At 37.2% G+C, this 20,425-nt stretch overlaps 1 protein-coding gene and 2 pseudogenes across 7 annotated transcripts in view; 1 reads left to right on the forward strand and 2 right to left on the reverse strand.

Annotated features, from left to right (window-relative positions):
- Positions 1 to 20,425, forward strand: part of Atrx (ATRX chromatin remodeler) — a 224,947-nt gene that overhangs the window by 12,751 nt on the left and 191,771 nt on the right. The gene's annotated exons all lie outside the window — the stretch shown is intronic.
- LOC114081519 (U6 spliceosomal RNA) lies at positions 7,027 to 7,126 on the reverse strand (annotated as a pseudogene).
- LOC114081465 (ubiquitin-ribosomal protein eL40 fusion protein-like) lies at positions 14,048 to 14,456 on the reverse strand (annotated as a pseudogene).

A 20,425-nucleotide genomic window follows, 5' to 3' on the forward strand; every position in this document is an offset into this window, starting at 1 on the left:
GCGCTCTACCACTGAGCCACAATCCCAGCCCAGTATGGTGAGTTTTTAGGAACCCATTTATTACATTATTGAGAAACTAATTGTTATCAATTAACAAATATTTCTTGGGTGGTGTGAAGATTGAGTTACTGGGCATAAAGTAGTTAAATTAGAATTTAGCATATAATAATTACTCAAATGTTCATTATTAGTGATTACTATTACCATGTGTCAGAAACCATGTTTTTTTTTTTTTTTTTTCCTGTACCAGGGATTGAAACCAGGGGTGCTTAAGCACTGAGCAACATATCCAACTTTTTTTTTATTCATATATTTATTTATTTTTGAAATTTAACAGTCTATTTTTGTTTTTATTTTGAGACAGCGTCTTGCCAAGTTGCTGAGGTTGGCTTTAAACTTGCCATCCTCTTGCCTCAGCCTCCTGACTCTCTGGGATTAAAGGTGTGTGCCAGCGGGCCTGGCTAGAACTGTTTTAAATACTTCATTGACAAATAAGCCAGTAAGGGCATTGTCTCTGTGGAGCTTGTATAGTACTTTTCAAAATCTTTATTAATATATACTTTGGCTAATAATTCAGTCCTTCCCCCCAAATTGTTATTAAAATGATGTTTCTTATATGATCTTTTTAGATATACATGACAGTAGAGTGAAAAATAATAAACTTAAAAAATTTTAATATTTATCCACAAATCAAAGACATTTATTTAAAATGACTTACTTAACTGGTTACATGCCTGAAATCCTGGCAACTCACTTATAATTCCAATGACTTGGGAGGCTGAGGCAGGAGGATCGTATTTTTTTTTTAAATTTATTTTTTAGTTTTAGGTGGACACAATCTTTATTTTATTTTTATGTAGTGCTGAGGATCGAACCCAGTACCTCATGCATGCTAGGCAAGCGCTCTGCCACTGAGTCACAACCCCAGCCTGGGAGGATCATATTTTGAGGCCAGCCTTGGTAATTTAGTGAGACCTTGTCTAAAAAAAAGATAAAATACAATAAAGAAAGGACTGGGGATGTAGCTCAGTGTTAAAGAGTTCATCCCAGTGTGGTGGCGCATGACTATAATCCCAGCTGCTTGGGAGGCTGAGAGGGGAGGATCATGAGTTCAAAGCCAGCCTCAGCAAAATCAAGGTGCTAAGCAACTCAGTGAGACCCTGTCACTAAATAAAATACAATATAGGGGTGGGGATGTGACTCAGTGGTCAAGTCCTCCTGAGTTCATTCCCCAGTATCCCCCCAAAATCCTGGGTTCAATCTCTAATACCTTCCTCCAAATAATAAAATTTTCTAGTCAGTATCTTACTGACTTTGTGTCATATTTTATTTATTTAATTATTATTATTATTATTTTTTTTTGTCTAGAGATTGAACCAGGCCTCATACTCACAAAGTGTGGACTCTGCCACTGGGTTATACCTCAGTCCTGAAGAGTGCCACAGGCACTCTTACCACTGAGATAATACTCAGTCCTTTTTTATTTGTTATTTTGAGACAGGGTTTTCCTCAATGGCTTTATAAATATAATCTTTCTGCTTCAGCCTCCTCAGTCGCTGGGATTACAGGCATGGACTATTGAACTTTCCTAAGTAATTTTTTAAATAACTTTAGCTTCAGGGGATAAAGCCTAATATATCTACAAGGATATAAAAGAGTTATCTCCTTTTTATAAGGTATAAAAAGTAAAAAAAATACTATTACTTTCATACTTATATAAAATTTGTAGAAATAGGAGACAAATTCAGATTCTCATGCTCTTTATTTATTCACATTTATTTTATCATTCATTTTGTATTATTATTATCTTTCTTTGGCGGGGGGGTACTGTGAATTGAACTCAGGGACCCTTTACCACTGAGCCACATCTCCCACCCTATTTTGTATTTTATTTAGAGACAGGGTCTTGCTGAGCTGCTAAGGACCTTACTATGTTGCTGAGGCTGGCTTTGAACTCGAGATCCTCCTGCCTCTGCTTCCAGAGCTGCTGGGATTGAAGGCATGTGCCATAGTGCCTGGCCTATTATTATCTTTCTTAATCATTTGAGAGTAAATTGCAGACATGATGCCTCTCATTCCTGAGTACATTGTAATATATTTCTCCAACAAGCCTATTCTCTGAGGTACCCTATTATATTGTTAGCAATCTTAGAAATTAGCATTGATACAATATTATTTCCTGATCTACAGGCTTTATTCACATTTGCTAATTGCTTCATAATGTTCTTTATAATGAAAGCAAACTTTTCTTAATTTCTGGTGGATGATCCAGTTCTGGAACATAGCATTGCATTTCATTTTCATGTCTCTTTAGTTTGGAGAAGTTTTCTTTGCTATTTTTTTTTACCTTTTTTGGGGGGAGAAGGTAATGAGGGGCAACTTATGAGTTACATTTTCAGCCTTTTTATATTTTATTATGAAGCAGGGTTTTGCTAAGTCATCCAGATTTGCCTTGAACTTGTGATACTCCTGTCTCAGCCTCCAGAGTCAGTTGAATTTGTCTTATGATTATGTATTTTCATAGGAATAGTATGAAGTGATATGTTCTTTTTAAAAAAATTTTTTTTTGGTATTTATTTTTTTAGTTGTAGTTGAACACAATACCTTTATTTTATTTATTTATTTTTACGTGGGGCTGAGGATCGAACCCAGGGACTCACACATGCTAGGTGAGCGCTCTACAGCTGAGCCACAACCCCAGCCCTAGGGATGCTTTTTTTTTTTTTTTTTTGATTTGTTTGTTTTTATTTTTGCTCATTACCAGTCTTATGAATTTGTAGTCCTCCTTTCTCAACCTCTTGAATTGCTGGGAATATAGGTGTGTGTCATCATGCCTGGTCCTGTTCTCATCTTTTTTTTTTTTTAATAAGTGACCTTTTTTTTAAAAGAGAGAGTGGGAGGGGGAGAGAGAGAGAGAGAGAGAGAGAGAGAGAGAGAGAGAGAGAGAGAGTTTTTTTAATATTTATTTTTTAGTTCTCGGCGGACACAACATCTTTGTTTGTATGTGGTGCTGAGGATCGAACCCGGGCCGCACGCATGCCAGGCGAGCGCGCTACCGCTTGAGCCACATCCCAGCCCCCTGTTCTCATCTTAATAAACATTTACTGTTCCTCTGTACAAATTGATTTGTTATTTCCCTTAATGGAAAATAAAAGATGAATTCAGACTAGTTTTCTCCTTCAAGGTACTTACATTCCATTAGAGAGTACTCTGAGTTTAAATAAATAACTATAATAATGTTTTGCTTATTATAAGAGAAGTAAAAGAAAATTCTGTGGGAGAAGGAAAATAGAATTTCTTTGATCTAAAAGTTGTAGTAAGATAAGATTGGAAAGGAAAGTACAAGTTCCCCCTGCAGAGAGCTTCCTATGCTGTGCTTAGGAGTTTGTACTTTATCCTTATGTATAAACATGGGAAGCCTGTGGATATCTTGACCAAGAGTGTGGTGTATGTGAGTCTACTGTGTGGGAAACATTATGCTAGTTTTAAATACTGAAAAGATAGAACAATCTTTTGTTCTTGATTAATTGTGCTAGGGATGCAACCTCCAGCCTCACACATGTTAAGTAGGCACTGTACCAGTGAGCTGCACTTTCAACACAGAACATTTCTTTTTTAAATATTTTTTCAGTTATACATGGGCACAATATCTTTATTTGATATTTATTTTTATATGGTCCTGAGGATTGAACCCAGTGCCTCACAAATGCGAGGCAAGTGCTCTGTCACTGAGCCACAACCCCAGCCCCAGAACATTTCTTTAGACAAGGAATGTACTTAGAGAATATAGGGATATACCTCCAATTACATCTACTGCCTCCTTCCAAATAGTAGCACATCCTAAGTATCAACTGAGTGATATGGACACATATGTTATAATAAATGTTAGGTGTTTTGGTACTTGAGTCAGGAATAGAATGTGATGTCTAAAAGCTGGGATTTCAAGGCAGGTAAAGTTGGCTTTTAAAAAATATTTTTTAGTTGTAGATGGACATAATACCTTTATTTTACTTATTTATTTTTATGTGGTACTGAGGATTGAACCTAGTGCCTCACACATGCTAGGCAAGCGCTTTCCACTGAGCCACAACCTCAGCCCCTAAAGTTGTCTTTTGTGTATACTTTTTTCCTCCTCCCTTTCCCATTCCAAATATAATAGTAAAAGATAAAAATAACCTGTATTCCTAAATGTTGCCAACCATTGATGGGTTTCTGTGATTTATTTCTGACATCTGATTTCTAAACATTTTTGATATGTTTTTCTGGACTGGAGCTAGTGTTATCTGTTTTAATTACAAAAATAGATGCTATTTTCCCTTCTCTGTATCTCTGCCCCTCACCCTTTTGGTACCAGGAATCGAACCCAGGTGTGCCTAACCACTGAGCAACATCCCTAGCGCTTTTTATTGTTTGTTTTGAGACAGGGTCTCACTGAGTTGCTGAGGGCTTCACTAATTTGCTGAGGCTGGCTTGAACTTGTGATTCTCCTGCCTCTGTCTCCTGAGCTGCTGGGACTGCAGGTGTATACCATTGTGCCAAGCCCTCTTAAATCCATTCTACAGAGAACTCCAGTTCTCTTCTAAAGATCTTCCCCCAATTTCTTATGCAGTGTTGGAGATTGAACCCAGGGCTTTCACCTGCTAAGCAAACATTCTAAAACTGAGCTATACCCTTTGCACAAGACCCTTTTCTTAGTCAGGCATGGTGGCACATGCCTGTAATCCCAGCAGCTCAGGAGACTTGAGGCAGGAGGATCACAAGTTCAAAGCCAACCTCAGTAATTTAGTGAAACCCTGTCTCAAAATAAAGAATAAAAAGGGCTGAGAATGTGACTCAGTGGCTGAGCACCTCTGGGTTCATTTTCTGTTACAAAACCCAAAACCCAAACAAAAAACAATAACAAAAAACCCCAGGGGAAAAAGGTACACTCATATATTGCTGGTGGGACTGCAAATTGGTGCAGCCAATATGGAAAGCGGTATGGAGATTCCTCGGAAATCTGGGAATGGAACCACCATTTGACCCAGCTATCCCTCTCCTCGGACTATACCCAAAGTACTTAAAAACAGCATACTACAGGGACACAGACACATCAATGTTTATAGCAGCACAATTCACAATAGCTAAACTGTGGAGCCAACCTAGATGCCCTTCAGTGGATGAATGGATAAAAAATGTGGCATATATACATAATGGAATATTACTAAGCAATAAAAGAGAATAAAATCATGGCATTTGCAGGTAAATGGATGGCGATGGAGAAGGTAGTGCTAAGTGAAGTTAGCCAATCCCCCCCAAAAAACAAATGCTGAATGTTTTCTCTGATATAAGGAGGCTGACTCATAGTGGGGTAGGGAGGGGTAACATGGGAGGAATAGATGAATTCTAGATAGGGAAGAGGGGAAGGAGGGAAAGGAAGGAGGCAGGGGATTAGCAAGGATGGTGGAATGTGATGGACATCATTATCCAAAGCACATGTATGAAGACATGAATTGGGTGGCAACCTACTTTATATACAAACAGAGATATGAAAAATTATGGTATATATATGTGTAATAAGAATTATAATGCAAAAAAACCAAAGTACATGCATAAAGACATGAATTGGCGTGAACATACTTTATATACAAAGATATGAAAAATTGTGCTCTGTATGTGTAATAAGAATTGTAGGGGCTCGCCTGGCATGCGTGCGGCCCGGGTTCAATCCTCAGCATCACATACAAACAAAGATGTTGTGTCCGCCAATAACTAAAAAATAAATATTAAAAAATTAAAAAAAAAAGAATTGTAATGCATTCCGCTGTCATGTATTTAATAAAATAAAATCAATAAAAAAACCCCATTATTTTTACAGCCAGTCATAACTAGAACAAAACTTTTAACCCTAATTTTCTTGCCTCTTGGTACATTCTTCACCACTGTCTTCATTAGAATATTCTGCCTTTGGGTGAGTTTATAGGTAATGGTACATAGATGAAATGAACTGTTTGATAAAGCTAAAATCAAAGTGCTTAAACAAAACATTTGTTAATGTTCCCTGTAATTTGACTCACACAAATATGGTGACCTTGGTTGCAATTTAAATGTTTTGTTTTAGGTATTATGTAAAGAAAACTAAAAAGTAATAAGGTAGAACCAGGCATAGTGGCACATGCCTGTAATCTCTAAGACTTGGGAGACTTGAGACTGGATCCCAAGTTCCAGGCCAGCCTTGGAAGCTTAAGGAGATCCTGTCCCAAATTAAAAAAATAAAAAAGTAATAATGTAAAGTACAGATCTGATTTACATATTACTGCCCTATCACTCAAAATTTGTAATTTCTTCCCTCTCTTGTGACATTTATATCTTTGTATTTAAAACAATAGACAGGGATTTGTTTATTATTTCTTAAATGTTTTTAGGAAGTGTGACATTTTCAGAAAAATTCTGAATAGTGTTTACTTGCTCAGATAGTCACTCTTGATACGGAGCCTAGTAAAACAAGCAATGCCTAGGTTCTGTGCTGAAATGCTTTTATACTAAAATAACATAGGCAAGTAGGTATTTATTTATTTGGTACTGGGGATTGAACCTGGAAACACTTTACCACTGATCTACATAACCAGTCTTTTAAAAAATATTTTAAAAACTTTTTCTAGTTAGTTATAACCAGACCATTTAAAACAAATATATATATTTTTTAATTTTGAGACAGTGTCTTGCCACATTTTTAAGGCTAGTCTTGGGCATGTGATCCTCTTGCCTCAGCCTCTTCAGTCACTGGGATTACAAACATACACCACCATACCTGGCTATTTTTTTTTCTTTTTAAAAATTATGGAATGCTTTGCCAGGCTTGGTGGTGCATGACTGCAATCCCAGTGGCTAGGGAGGCTGAGCTAGGAGAATCACAATTTTGATACCAGCCAGAGCAATGTAGGGAGATCCTATCTCAAACAAAAAGGGGCGGGGGCTTGGAACGTTGCTCAGTGGTTAAGCCCCCTGGGTTCAATACTGGGTATGTATAAATAAATAAATAATTTTAAAAAAATGGGCTGCTTTATGAATTTGCATGTCATTCTCTGGCACCACGCTAATCTTGGTATCATTCCAATTTTAGAACATGTACTGCCAAAGAGAGCACTGTGGAAAAATATTTTAAAAGTTAAATTATTATCAGGAAATGATGGTATAATAAAACAATAGCAGATCTCAAATTCAAATATAAATTGATGTGATGAAAAAATTGAAGTGATCAAAAATTAAAATGTGGTAGATAATAGTAAGATACCAACATATGGACTGGTCTGTATAAATTTTATTGTAGCTTACTATTCCAGATTGTTTCTGCTTGTTATAATCCTTTAAGAACATTTGCACATGCAGAAAAATATCGCTTGTGTGACTCTTTGATTTTCTCATTTTTGTTCTTTGGTTTCTCATATCTCTTGGAGTAAAAATTGTGTATTGTGATGGAGGATTACAGGGGAAAGAAAAAGTTGGTAGGTCCCAAACTGAGCTTTTTTTTTTTTTTTTAATGGTACTGGGTATTGAACTGTGCATGTGAAGCAAATACTCTACCAACTGTACTATATCCCCTGAGTTTTAATTTGCTGTAGAGGCATTAAAGATAAATGATACATTAAATAAGAAAAATCTCTCCAAATGTTGACTAATTGATACTGGGAATTGAACTCAGGAGTGCTTTAACACTAAGCTCCATCCACAGCCCTTTTTATTTTGAGACAGGGTCTCACTAATTTGCTTAGGGCCTCGCTAAGTTGCTGAGCCTGGCTTTAAACTTGTGATCCTCCTGCTTCAGCCTCCTAAGTTGCTGAGTTTGTAGGCATGCACCACCTTGCCCAGCCAAAGTTGTTTTTTTTTTTTTTTTAATTTTATTTTAGTAGTAGATGGACACAATATCTTTATTTTATTTATTTATTTTTATGTGTTGCTGAGGATTGAACCCAGTGCCTTATGTGTATGAAGCAACTCCACCACTGAGTCAAAACCCCAATTTTTAAATATTTATTTTTTAGGTGTAGATGGACACAACACAACGCCTTTATTTTTTATGTGGTGCTGAGGATTGAACCTTGGTCCCGCCAGTACTAGGTGAGCGCTCTACTGTGCTGAGCCACAATCCTAGCCCCAAAGCAGTATTTCTTAAAGGGGCACCGCTTACTATTGGGCCAAATAATTATTTGTTGTGGAGGGACTCTTATTTGCATTGTAAGGTGTTTGGTAGTAGTGTTTGTTTGTTTCTTTCTTTCTTTTTTAGTTTTTGGCAGACACAACATCTTTGTTTGTATGTGGTGCTGAGGATTGAACCCGGGCCGCACGCATGCCAGGCGAGCGCGCTACCGCTTGAGCCACATCCCCAGCCCCTTAGTGTTTGTTTCTACCCATCAGAAGCCAGTGACAATTCCCATGATGCTTGTGACAGCGAAAATCATCTCCAAATTTTACCTATGTCCTAGGGCCAAAATTGCTCCCATTGGTTTTGCTGACTCAAAGCAGTGGTTTTATGTCTTACCCCTATGATTCTTTTAATTTTTGGACATACACACTTTTACTTTGTATTCATTAAATTTGCAATCATATTTTGCACTGTGTTGTAGCTTTCATAGATTTTTTTTAAAGAGAGAGAGTTTTTTTTTTTTTAATATTTATTATTTTTTAGTTTTCGGTGGACACAACATCTTTGTTTGTATGTGGTGCTGAGGATCGAACCCGGGCCGCACGCATGCCAGGCGAGTGTGCTACCACTTGAGCCACATCCCCAGCCCTCATAGATTTTTTTGTTTCCATCCTTTTTATTGTGATAAAATATGTAAAGCTTAAATTTTACTATTTTAACTTTTTTTTTCAATGCTCAGAAAACTTAAATTGGAACACCATTTGACATAGCTATCCCACTCCTCTGTTTATACCCAAAGGACTTAAAATCAGCATACTATAGTAATGCAGCCACGTCAGTGTTTATAGCAGCTCAATTCACAATAGCTAAACTATGGAGCCAACATATGTGCTCTTCAATGATGAATGGATAAAGAAACTGTGATATGTGTGTGTGTGTGTGTATATATATACACACACACACATATACATACACATACACACGCATACATATACACACACGCGCACACACATACACACACACAGAATGGAAGAATGAAAAGTTTGGCATTTGCCAGTAAATGGATGGAACTGGAGAATATCGAGCAAAACAAGTCAATTCCAAAGAACCAAAAGCGGAATGTTTTCTCTGATATGCAGAATCTAATTTATGATGGAGGTGGGGCTAGGGAAGAATAGAGGTACTTTGGATTAGACAGAGGGGAGTGAAGGGAGGGGATTGGTATGAGAGTAGGAAGAACAGTAAGTAGAATGAATTGAACATTATTACCCTATATGTATATATGATTACACGACAGGTGTAATCCTACACTATGTACAACCAGAAGAATGAGAAGTTATACTCTATTTATGTATGATGTGTCAAAATGCATTCTACTGTCACATATAACCAACTAGAACAAATTTAAAACTTTTCAAAAAGAGTAAGCAAGTAAAATAAATGGATTGTTGCTTGTAATCTTTTTTAATACATACATACATATATATTAGTTGTCAGTGAACCTTTATTTATTCTAGGCAGTGCTGAGAATTAAACCCAGTGCCTCACATGTGTTAGGTAAATGGTCTACCCTTGAGGTACAATCCCAGCCCTGTTGCTTGTAATCTTGATAGTTGCCATTCTGACTGAAGAAAGATGGAATCTCAGTGTAGTTTTGATTTGCATTTCTCTAATTGCTAGAGATTCTGAACATTTTTTCATATATTTGTTGATCAATTGTATATCTTCTGTGAAGTGTCCATTCAGTCTTTAACCTAATTTATTGATTGGGTTGTTTTTGAGTTCTTTATATATCCTAGAGATTAATGCTCTATTTGAGATGCCTGTGGTAAAGATTTTCTCCCATTCTGTAGGCTCTCTTCATATTATTGTTTCCTTTGCTGTGAAGAAGCCTTTAGTTTGATTTAATCCCATTTATTGATTCTTAATTTTACTTCTGGTACTTTAGGAATCTTGTCAAATCCTAAGCCAACATGGTGAAGATTTGGGCCTACTTTTTCTTCTATTAGTCACAGGGTCTCTGTTCTAATGCCTAAGTCCTTGATCCACTTTGAGTTGATTTTTGTGCAGGTTGAGAGAGAGGGGTTTGGTTTAATTTTGCTACATATTGATTTCCAGTTTTCCCAGCACCATTTGTTGAAGAGACTGTCTTTTCTCCAATGTATGTTTTTGGTGCCTTTGTCTAGTATGAGAAAAATGTAGTTATGTGGGTTTGTCTCTGTTTCTTCTATTCTGGACCATTGGTCTACACATCTGTTTTGGTGCCAGTGCCATGCTGTTTTTGTTATTGTGACTCAGTAGTGTAACTTAAGGTCTGGTATTATGATGCTTTCTGCTTTACTTTTCTTGTTAAGGATTGCTTTGGTTATTCTGGGTCTCTTATATTTCCAAATAAATTTCATGATTGCCTTTTCTGTTTCTATGAAAAATGTCATTGGGATTTTAACAGGAATTGCATTAAATCTGCAATTTCAATTTCAAAACCAAAATCAATGGTTTTGGTAGTATGGCCATTTTGACAGTGTTAATTTTGCCTATCCTAGAACATGGGAGAACTTTCCATCTTCTGAGGTCTTCTTTAATTTCTTTAGTGTCCTGTAGTTTTCATTGTAGAGGTCTTTTAACTCTTTTGTTAGATTGATTCTCAAATTTTTTTTTGAGGCTATAGTGAATGGGGTAGTTTTCCTAATTTCTCTTTCAGTGGATTCATCATTGATGTAGAGAAATGCATTTGATTAGTGGTGTTAATTTTATATCATGCTACTTTGCTGAATTCATTTATTAGTTCTAGCAGTTTTCTAGTGGAATTTTTTGGATATTCTAAATATAGAATCATGTCTTCAGCAAACAGAGGTAGTTTGAGTTCTTCTTTTCCTATTCATAACTCTTTCTTTCTTCTGTTAATTGCTCTGGCTAGAGTTTCAAGGACAGCGTTGAATAAAAGTGGTGAAAGATTGCATCCTTGTCTTGTTCCAGTTTTTTTGGGGAATGCTTTTAATTTTTCTCCATTTAGAATGATGTTGACCTTAGGCTTAACATCTGTAGCTTTTACAATGCCCAAGTATGTTCCTATTATCCCTAATTTTTCTAGTGTTTTGAACATGGGTGCTGTATTTTGTCAAAGGCTTTTTCTGTGTGTATTGAGATGATCATATGATTCTTATTTTTAAAATATTTTTATTAGTTGATGGACCTTTATTTTATTTACTTATTTATATGTGGTGTTAAGAATCGAACCCAGGGCTGGGGATGTGGCTCAAGCGGTAGCACGCTCGCCTGGCATGCGTGCGGCCCGGGTTCGATCCTCAGCACCACATACAAACAAAGATGTTGTGTCCGCCGATAACTAAAAAATAAAAAAAAAAATTAAAAATTAAAAAAAAAAAAAGAATCGAACCCAGAGCCTCATGCACGCTAGGCAAGTGCTCTACCACTGAGCCCCAGCCTCTGATTCTTATTTTGAAGTGTACTGATGTGATGAATTACCTTTATTGATTTCCGTATGTTGAACCAACCTTACATCCCTGGGATGAACCCAACTTGATCGTGATGTGCTGTCTTTTAAATATGTTTTTGTATGCAATTTTCTAGAATTTTACTGGGATTTTTTGCATTTACATTGAGCAGGGATAGTGGTCTGAAGTTTTCTTTCCTTTATGTGTCTTTGTCTGGTTTTGGTATCAAGGTGATATTAGCCTCATATAATGAATTTGGAAGGATTCCCTCCTTTTCTGTTTCATGGAATCATTTGAGGAGTATTGGTGTTAATTTTTCTTTGAAGGTCTTGTAGAACTCGGCTGAGAATCCGTCTGGTTCTGGGCTTTTCTTGATTGGTAGGCTTTTGATGATGTCTTCTATTTCTTTGCTTGAAATTGATCTGCTAAAATTGTGTGTGTCCTCCTGATTCAGTTTGGTTACATCATATGTCTCTAGAATTTTGTTGACGTTTTCAAGATTTTCTATTTTACTGGAGTATAAATTTTCACAATAGTTTCTGATTATCTTCTGTATTTTAGTAGTGTCCATCGTGATATTTCCTTTTTCATCATGAATTTTAGTAATTTAAGTTTTCTCTCACTCTTCCTTAACATGGTTAAGGATTTATCAATTTTGTTTATTTTTTCACATAACCAACTTTCTGTTTTGTCACATTTTTGCATTATTTCTTTTGTTTCAATTTCATTGATTTCAGCTCTGATTTTAATTGTTTTCTGTCTTCTGCTTTTTTAGGGCTTTAAGATGTAATATTAGGTCATTTACTCATTGACTTTCTATTCTTTTAATGAATGAGCTCAATGCAATGAATTTTTGCCGCAGTCTGGCTGGGCACAATCAGAAGCCACTTGTCAAAAGAAACTAACTTTATTTTTAGAACCAAACACGCCAAACAAACCAGCCTCTCGGGAAAAACCCTCAGAGCCTCAACTGCCACCACTGGCTTTCCACAAGCCTCTCTCTCCCCCCCCCAAGCTTCTCTCCACCTCCCACAAACCTCCTGCTCTTGAGGCCGATTGGCTGGGTCACGTGGGCGGAGCCAAAAAAGTCCCCCAATGAGCAGCTCCGTGGTCTGAAAGGGCAGGGAAACAGTCCAATGAGCATCACCGCAGAGGAGCCAATCAGCTAGATGTTGCTGGGGCCAAGGAGCCAATCAGCTAGATGTTGCTGGGGCCGCTGTGAGCCAATCATCAGCCGGCAGCTGGATTGCTGGCAGCTGGAAGTTTGCTGGGGCCCCTTCGGCTGTGGCTCTCAACAAATTTTGCTTTTAGCACTGCCTTCAGAGTGTTCCAGAGATTTTGATATATTGTATTGGTGTTATCATTTACCTCTAAGTATTTTTTATTTCATTCCTGATTTCTTCTGTATCCATTCATCATTCAATAGGGTATTACTCAGTCTCCAGGTGTTAGATTAGCTTTTTTTTAAAAAAAAAAAGTTATTTTTTTGTAGTTGTAGATGAATAGCATGCCTTTATTTTGTTTGTTTTTATGTGGTGCTAAGGCTCGAACCCAATGCCTCACCCATGCTGGGCAAGACCTCTGCCACTGAGCTACAGCCCTAGCCCCTATTTTTTGTTTTACTGTTTATTTCTAATTTCATTTCATTATGATCTGATGGAATGCAGGCTAGTATTTCTATTTTTTTGTACTTGACAAGAATTGCTTTGTGGCATAAGATATGGTCTATTTTAGAGAAGGATCCATGTGCTACTGAGAAGAAAGTAGATTTGTTCATTGATGAAATATTCTGTGTAGGTTAAGTCTAAATTATTGATTGTATTATTTAGTTCTATAGTTTCTTTGTTTAGTTTTTGTTTGGAAGATCTTTCTAGTTGTGAGAGAGGTGTGTTAAAGTTATCCAGTATTTTAGTGTTGTAGTTATTTTTTCTTTGTGGGGCTGGGATTGAACCCAGGGCCTTGTGCATGCGAGGCAAGCACCCTTCCACCTGACCTAGATCCCCAGTCCTGTAGTGTTTTTGATTCTTAAAATTGAAATGTGTTTGTTTTTTAAAATATTTATTTTTTTTAATTTTAGGTGGACACACTATCTTTATTTATATGGTGCTGAGGATTGAACCCAAGACCTTGTGTATGCAGGGCAAGCACTCTACCAACTGAGCTATATCTCCAGCCCCCTTTTTTTCATATATGTTCAGACAGGGTCTTGCTAAGTTGCTTAGGGCCTCTCTAAATTGCTGAAGCTGGCTTTGAATTCGTGATCCTCCTGCCTCAGCCTCCTGAGCTGCTGGTATTAGAGGGATGCTCCACCATGCCCGGCTGGGAAATTATTTTTATTCCCTGTCATTTTGATTTATTTCTGTTTTTTTCCTCCAGTCAATGTAAGGGAAACTTTATTGAGGTCCCAAGGCCATACACGGGGCTTGGGCAGGAGGCTGCCCTTTTGGGGAAAGGAGCCAGTGGAGGGACTTTATTTGAACTTCTTCTTGGGGTGGATATTGTTGGTGTGGCCGCACTTCTTGCTGTAGTTGACAGCACAGGGTTGCAGGCAGGCATTACTACTTGTGACAGATCATCTTGTTATAGTTGTACTTCTGGGCAAACTGGTACAGGGAATGTACAATGATATCATCTCACAGGTGAAGCGTGAAGTGCAGGGTGGACTCTTTCTGGATGTTGTAATGTGAGAGAGTGGGGCCGTCCTCCAGCTGTTTGCCCACAAATATCTGACACTATTGGTCAGGTGTAATGCTGTCCTTCTCTTGAATTTTGGCTTTGACATTCTCGAAGCTATCACTGGGCTCAACCTCATGGGAGATGGTCTTAACTGTCAGAGTCTTCACAAAGATCTGCATCTCTGTGTCTGCTTGGGAGCCTCATTGAAGCAAAAGTGCTATTTCTGGTTTTTAATTTGAATTTGTTTCTCCTTTGATTGACTATTCTTCCAATATCGTTCCTCCCTTTGATGGTTTTGAATTTTGGAGACACGGTCAGAAAGAACTTCTCAAATTGAAATTATTAAGAATCGACAAGAGCCAGGTGTGGTGGCACAGGCCTGTAAATCCCAGCAGTTTGGGAGGCTGAGGCAGGATGATTGATTATGAGTTCAAAGCCAGCCTCAGCAAAACCGAGGTGCTAAGCAACTCAGTGAGAACCTGTTTATAAATAAAATACAAAAATATGGCTGGGGATGTGGCTCAGTGGTTGAGTGCCCCTGAGTTCAATCCCTGGTACCCATTAAAAAACAAACAAACAAACAAACAAACCCAAAACCCCCACAATATGTGTATTGATAGATAATAAATATTTCTGGTTGTGTATGCTTTTTTAGTATTAGGAAGTGTGACAGGAAGAAGAAAAGAAAAGTCTCCTTCCCTGGAACCATATCTCTGTGAGAAGTAAGCTTTCTGTTTTCAACAGGATAAGATAATAAACAAGTGATGAGAGAAAAGCATGGTAGATATGATATATCCTGAATTAAGTGACAGTAGCTTGATTTTCCACCTAAGCCTAAATCATTAATGTGGCAATTAAGTAACTTTAAGGCTTTGGGTAATATAAAATAAACCAACAAATTTTTGGTATATGGGACATAAGGTTATTAATAAAATAAAATATTGCCAAAACATTGGACTAAGATCATGCTTTATGTAACTTTTAGTTTTGGGTCTTCTGTTGACACTGTGACCCTGAGCCTCGGTTTTTCCCCTCTTAATTTGTAGCAATACTCTACTCCACTCTTTTATTTTAATCTTCATTAGCTCTAAACTTGTATCCAAATGCCCTGTTGAGTTATATATTACTGTCCTCTGAGATACCTGGATACAAAGAGTGGGGTGCTAGCATTTTAGAATTATGGTTTGGGGTTTTGAGTCCTTAAGTGAGTTTGTCTGAGGGTCATGTGAATTAATACAGAGACATTTAATTGTAGAGAAAAAGGATGTTGCTAATTGGTAATTGTTTTTAGTAATGCATACTCAGCTGATTTATTCTTAAACAGGATGTTAGCTTATGGGCAAATTTTGTAGCTGGAAGTCACTTTTCTTTTTTTCAGTATGGGGGATTGAACCCAGGGCTGCTGTATCACTGAGCTACACCCCCAGCCCTTTTTCAATTTTTATTTTAACATAGGATCTTGCTAAGTTTCCAAGGCTGGCCTCAAATTTGGTGATCCTCCTACCTCAGACTCCTGAATTGCTGGGATTACATGTGTCCGATACCATACAGGACTATAGCTGGAAGTTATAACAATCGTCTAGTAATTTGTTTCATTTTCCAGGTGAGAAAATTGTTCTACTGAGGTTGCAATTTGCCAAGATCACAGATTTAATAAATTATTAGAACTAGAACCAAGATTACCTGATTCTTGTTTCAGGGTTTTTGGTAGAGTACTGTGTTGTGTGTATTTGTTTGGGGGTGGGTAATGGGGATAGAACCCAGGGTCTCTCACATATTAGGCAAACAAACTGCCACTGAACTACATCCTATCCCTTTTTGAGATATGATCTCACTAAATTGCCCAGAGTGGCCTAGAACTTGTGTTTCTCCTGACTCAGTCTCTGCAGTAGCGGAGATTACAGGTGTGTGTGTGCCTTGCTAGGCCAGTACTGTTTTTAGTCAGCTCATCAGGATGTTTGCTGTGTATTTTATAACAGTTAAGTAAGAAACTAGAATACTATTTTATAAGGTGGGTCAGAACTCCTGTTCAAGGAAATAATGGATGCCAATTATGTCTTATTGTGATTTTTACATTTTTTAAATCACTATCACAGGTTTCTGGAAGTAAATTAGCTACAATTCTATTGTTACTGTATTACTTATGATCTTCTTGAATACTTCAGAGCTGTTCCCTTGCTATTTAAGTTAAGGCAAGGTAATTATTTACTGAAATCACTACAGAGAGTTTGTTAAGTGTCTACAATTAGTGACATGATGTTTTAGATCAGAAATTTCTTTTCTTAATCCCAAAGTAATTTGTGTATGTGGTTTTTTGTGATGTGTAGTTTTACTTTGCATTTATAAAGTCTATAGTTTTGACCACTTAAAGTTTAATAACTAGCTGCACAGTATTCTTCAGTTCACATTTACAAGGAAGAATAGTTTTTAACTTGCTATACTAGGAGGAAATGTGTAGTGGGAGAAAAAGGGTGAGTGGAGTAAACTGATTCTGGTGTTCTGTAGAATTGGAGTAGTTTGTACTAATCTTTTTTAAAAATATTTTTTAGTTGTCAATGGATCTTTTAATTAACTAAATTAATTAATTAATTAATATGTAGTGCTGAGGATTGAGTCCAGGGCTACACACATACCAGGCAAGTGCTCTACCACTGAGCCAAAACTCCAGCCCCTTGTACTAATCTTTCAGCAGGAAAAAAAAATGTTCCTTATTTGTTTTTTTGCCTCACATGTCTTCTAAATATCAGATCTTGGATCTTTATTACTGTGTTTTTATTGTGAAAAATGTTGAATAAGTTACATATTGGTCAGTAAAATAAATTCTTTGATCAGAGTGGGTTAAGTCCAGATGCCTGGATAAAACTTACTGATCTTTCCTAAGTGCAGTGTGTAATGGCAGATCAAGGAATATGGAGGTATCAAGCAGAATTACAACTAAATTGTCCATAAAGACAAGGATTAGGACCTTAAAGGTTGAGCCAGGATTCGTTATACCTTTAATATAAAATAATCAAAACAGGTTATTTTATCTGTTCTAGGATATAGGACACTGAACTAGATATTAAAAATTCCTTAGGTATTTAACTCTTTTGGAAAATTATAAGCATATTCAAAAGTAAAAAAAATACTATAATGTATCCCCAAGTACCTGCCACAGTTTCAATTATTATCTCATAGTTGAATTTCATATATATATATATCTGCTGAACCTCCCCCTCAGTAGATTATTTTGAAATTAGTTTCAGACATTATTTTTTTAAATACTTTTTTGTTGTTGATGGACCTTTATTTTATTCATTTATTCATATGCAGTGCTGAGAATCGAACTCAGTGCCTCACACATGCTAGGCAAGTGCTCTACTACTGAGCCACAACCCCAGCCCTAATTCCAGACATTATATTAGTGTGTTGTTATAGGGAAGCATTTTTTTTTTTTTTGTGGTGCTGGAGATAGAATCCGGGCCTTCATAGGCAAGTGCTCTACCATTGAGCAATAGCCCCAGCCCTTTAAATGTTTTAATCAAAAGAAAAACTGGAGCCATGTGTGGTGGTGCATGCCTGTTATCCCAGAGAGGGAGGGTGAGGAAGGAGGATCCCAAGTTCAAACCCAGTCCAGCAGTTTAGTGAGGCCATAAGCAGCTCAGCTAGGCCTTGTCTCTAATAAAATATAAAAAAGGGCTAGTTGCAGCTGGGGATGTGTAGCTCAGTTCGTAGAGTGCTTATCGCCTTGCATGCACAAGGCCCTGGGTTCGATCCCCAGCACCAAAAACAACAAAGAAAAAGGGCTGGTGATTTGGCTCAGTGTTTAAGTGCCCCTGGGTTCAATCCTTGGTACAAAAAAAAAAAAAAAAAAAAAAAAAAAAAAAAGCCATACTATTGGGGTATTTACCAAAATGATTCAATTTGAACCTTGATTCAAGTTGATTTTTTTTTCTTCTCGTATTTTGTGTACAACACCAGATCACCTTCTTGATTTCTTTTATATGATAATGTTTTAACTGTTTGGTGTCCATCAAAATTGTAGTTTAGGCCGTGTGCAGTGGCACACGCCTGTAATCCTAGCAGCTCAGAAGGCTGAGACAGGAGGATCAAGAGTTCAAAGCCGGGGGCTGGGGATGTGGCTCAAGCGGTAGCGCGCTCGCCTGTCATGCGTGCGGCCCGGGTTCGATCCTCAGCACCACATACAAACAAAGATGTTGTGTCCGCCGAGAACTAACTAACTAAATAAATAAATATTAAAAATTAAAAAAAATGCTGGAGTTTATAGCAAAAGCAGGACACTAAGCAACTCAGTAAGTCCTTGTCTCTAAATAAAATACAAAATAGGGCTGGAGATGTGGCTCAGTGGTCGAGGGCCCCTGAGTTCAATCCCCAGTACCCCCTGCCTCAAAAAATTTTTAGTTTAGAAGTTATTGGATTGTCATGTAATTATTACTTGTGTTGGATGCTGAGGATCGAACCTAGGGGTGCTTAGCCACTGAGTCACATCCCAGACCTTTTTTATTGTTTATTTTGAGACAGGGTCTTGCTACGTTGCTGATGCTGGCCTCCAACTTGTGGCCCTCCTGCCTTAGCTTTCATTGTTACTGAGATAATAAGCATGCATCACTATGTTGGAAAAACATTGCATTTTGTATAGTGACACTGTCAGGGAAAAGGGCATGGTGTAGTTACTGTCTTAAGAACATTAACACAAAACTTTCACAGTTGTAATGTTATTATAGTAAAGAGAAGAGATTAAGTGAACTGTATTTTTTCCCCATTTTGAAAGATAAGGGTTAAGGGTTTGGGGCATTGCTTAGTGGTAGAGGGTTTGCGTTGCCTGTAGGAGGCACTAGTTTGATCCCCAGCACTGTAAACAAATAAAAGACAAGTTAATAGTTTTCTTCTGTTTTTGTTTTAAAATCTTGAGGTACAAATGGAACCAGCTGTGTTAGAGGACTTTTTAATTTTTCTTTAAATATTTTTAGCTGTAGATGGACACAGTATCTTTATTTTATTTATTTATTTTATGTGGTGCTAAGAATCGAATCCAGTGTCTCACACAGGCTAGGCAAGTGCTCCACCCAGCCTCAGAGGACATTTTCTTATTTATTTATTTATTAATTTTTGGCATTGGGAATTGGACCATGGGATGCTTTTTTCAGTGAGCTAGCTACATCCCCAGTCCTTGTTTAACTTTGAGACAGGGTCTTGTTGATTTGCTGAGGTTGTCCTCAAACTTATGATCTACTTGATTCAGCCTCTGTAGTCACTTGTATTACATGTGTATGTCACCGTGCTTGGTTAAGAGAAATTTTTCCAAAGAATGTCATCATTGTTTAGGGATTTTCATTTAAATTAAGTAAGAGGTTCATTTGCATTTATTAATTTCTTTGTCGAAGAAAGGATATAGTTGAAAATGGATTCATGTCTAGTCCTTTGGAATAAAATTCAATTTGAGCTCTGTTCTCACACTTGATTTAATTTGGAATCATATAATGTACTGACAGATTTGGGATTGAATCTGGTTCTCTTGCTTTTATAACCTTGGGACAGTTACCTATGGTCTAAGTAGTTTGTTCGTCTGTGCAGTGGAGCAATAATACCTAAATGAAAATTTCATTCATTGGGTTCAGTGGCACGTGTCTATAATCTTAACTATTTTGGAGGCTAATGTAAGAGAATTGCAAAATTTGAGACCAACTTTGGCAGTTTTGTAAGACTCTGACTCAAAATAACAAAATAAAATGTGCTGGGAAATACTTTTAAATACTTTCTACATATTTTCCATCTTCCATTGATTTTTATTTCCCCTGATTTTATGTAAAAACATTACAACTTTTTTCTTGGATGGAGTACTGGGGATTTAGCACAGAGGAACTTAACCACTGAGCAACATCTCCAGACCTTTTTATTTATTTATTTATTTATAATATTTATTTATTTTTTGTTTTAGGTGGACACAATATCTTTATTTATTTTTATGTGGTGCTGAGGATCGAACCCAGTGCCTTGCACATGCCAGACCAGCGCGCTACCACTTGAGCCACATCCCCAGCCCCCAGACCTTTTTATTTAATTTTGAGACAGGGTCTCACTGAGCTTTTAGAGCCTCACTAAGTTTCTGTGGCTGGCCTTAAACTTAACAATTCTCCTGTTTCAGCGCCCTGAGTCTCTGAGATTATAAGCA

The sequence above is a fragment of the Marmota flaviventris genome, chromosome X (genome assembly GCF_047511675.1).
Source record: "Marmota flaviventris isolate mMarFla1 chromosome X, mMarFla1.hap1, whole genome shotgun sequence".
Taxonomy (NCBI): domain Eukaryota; kingdom Metazoa; phylum Chordata; class Mammalia; order Rodentia; family Sciuridae; genus Marmota; species Marmota flaviventris.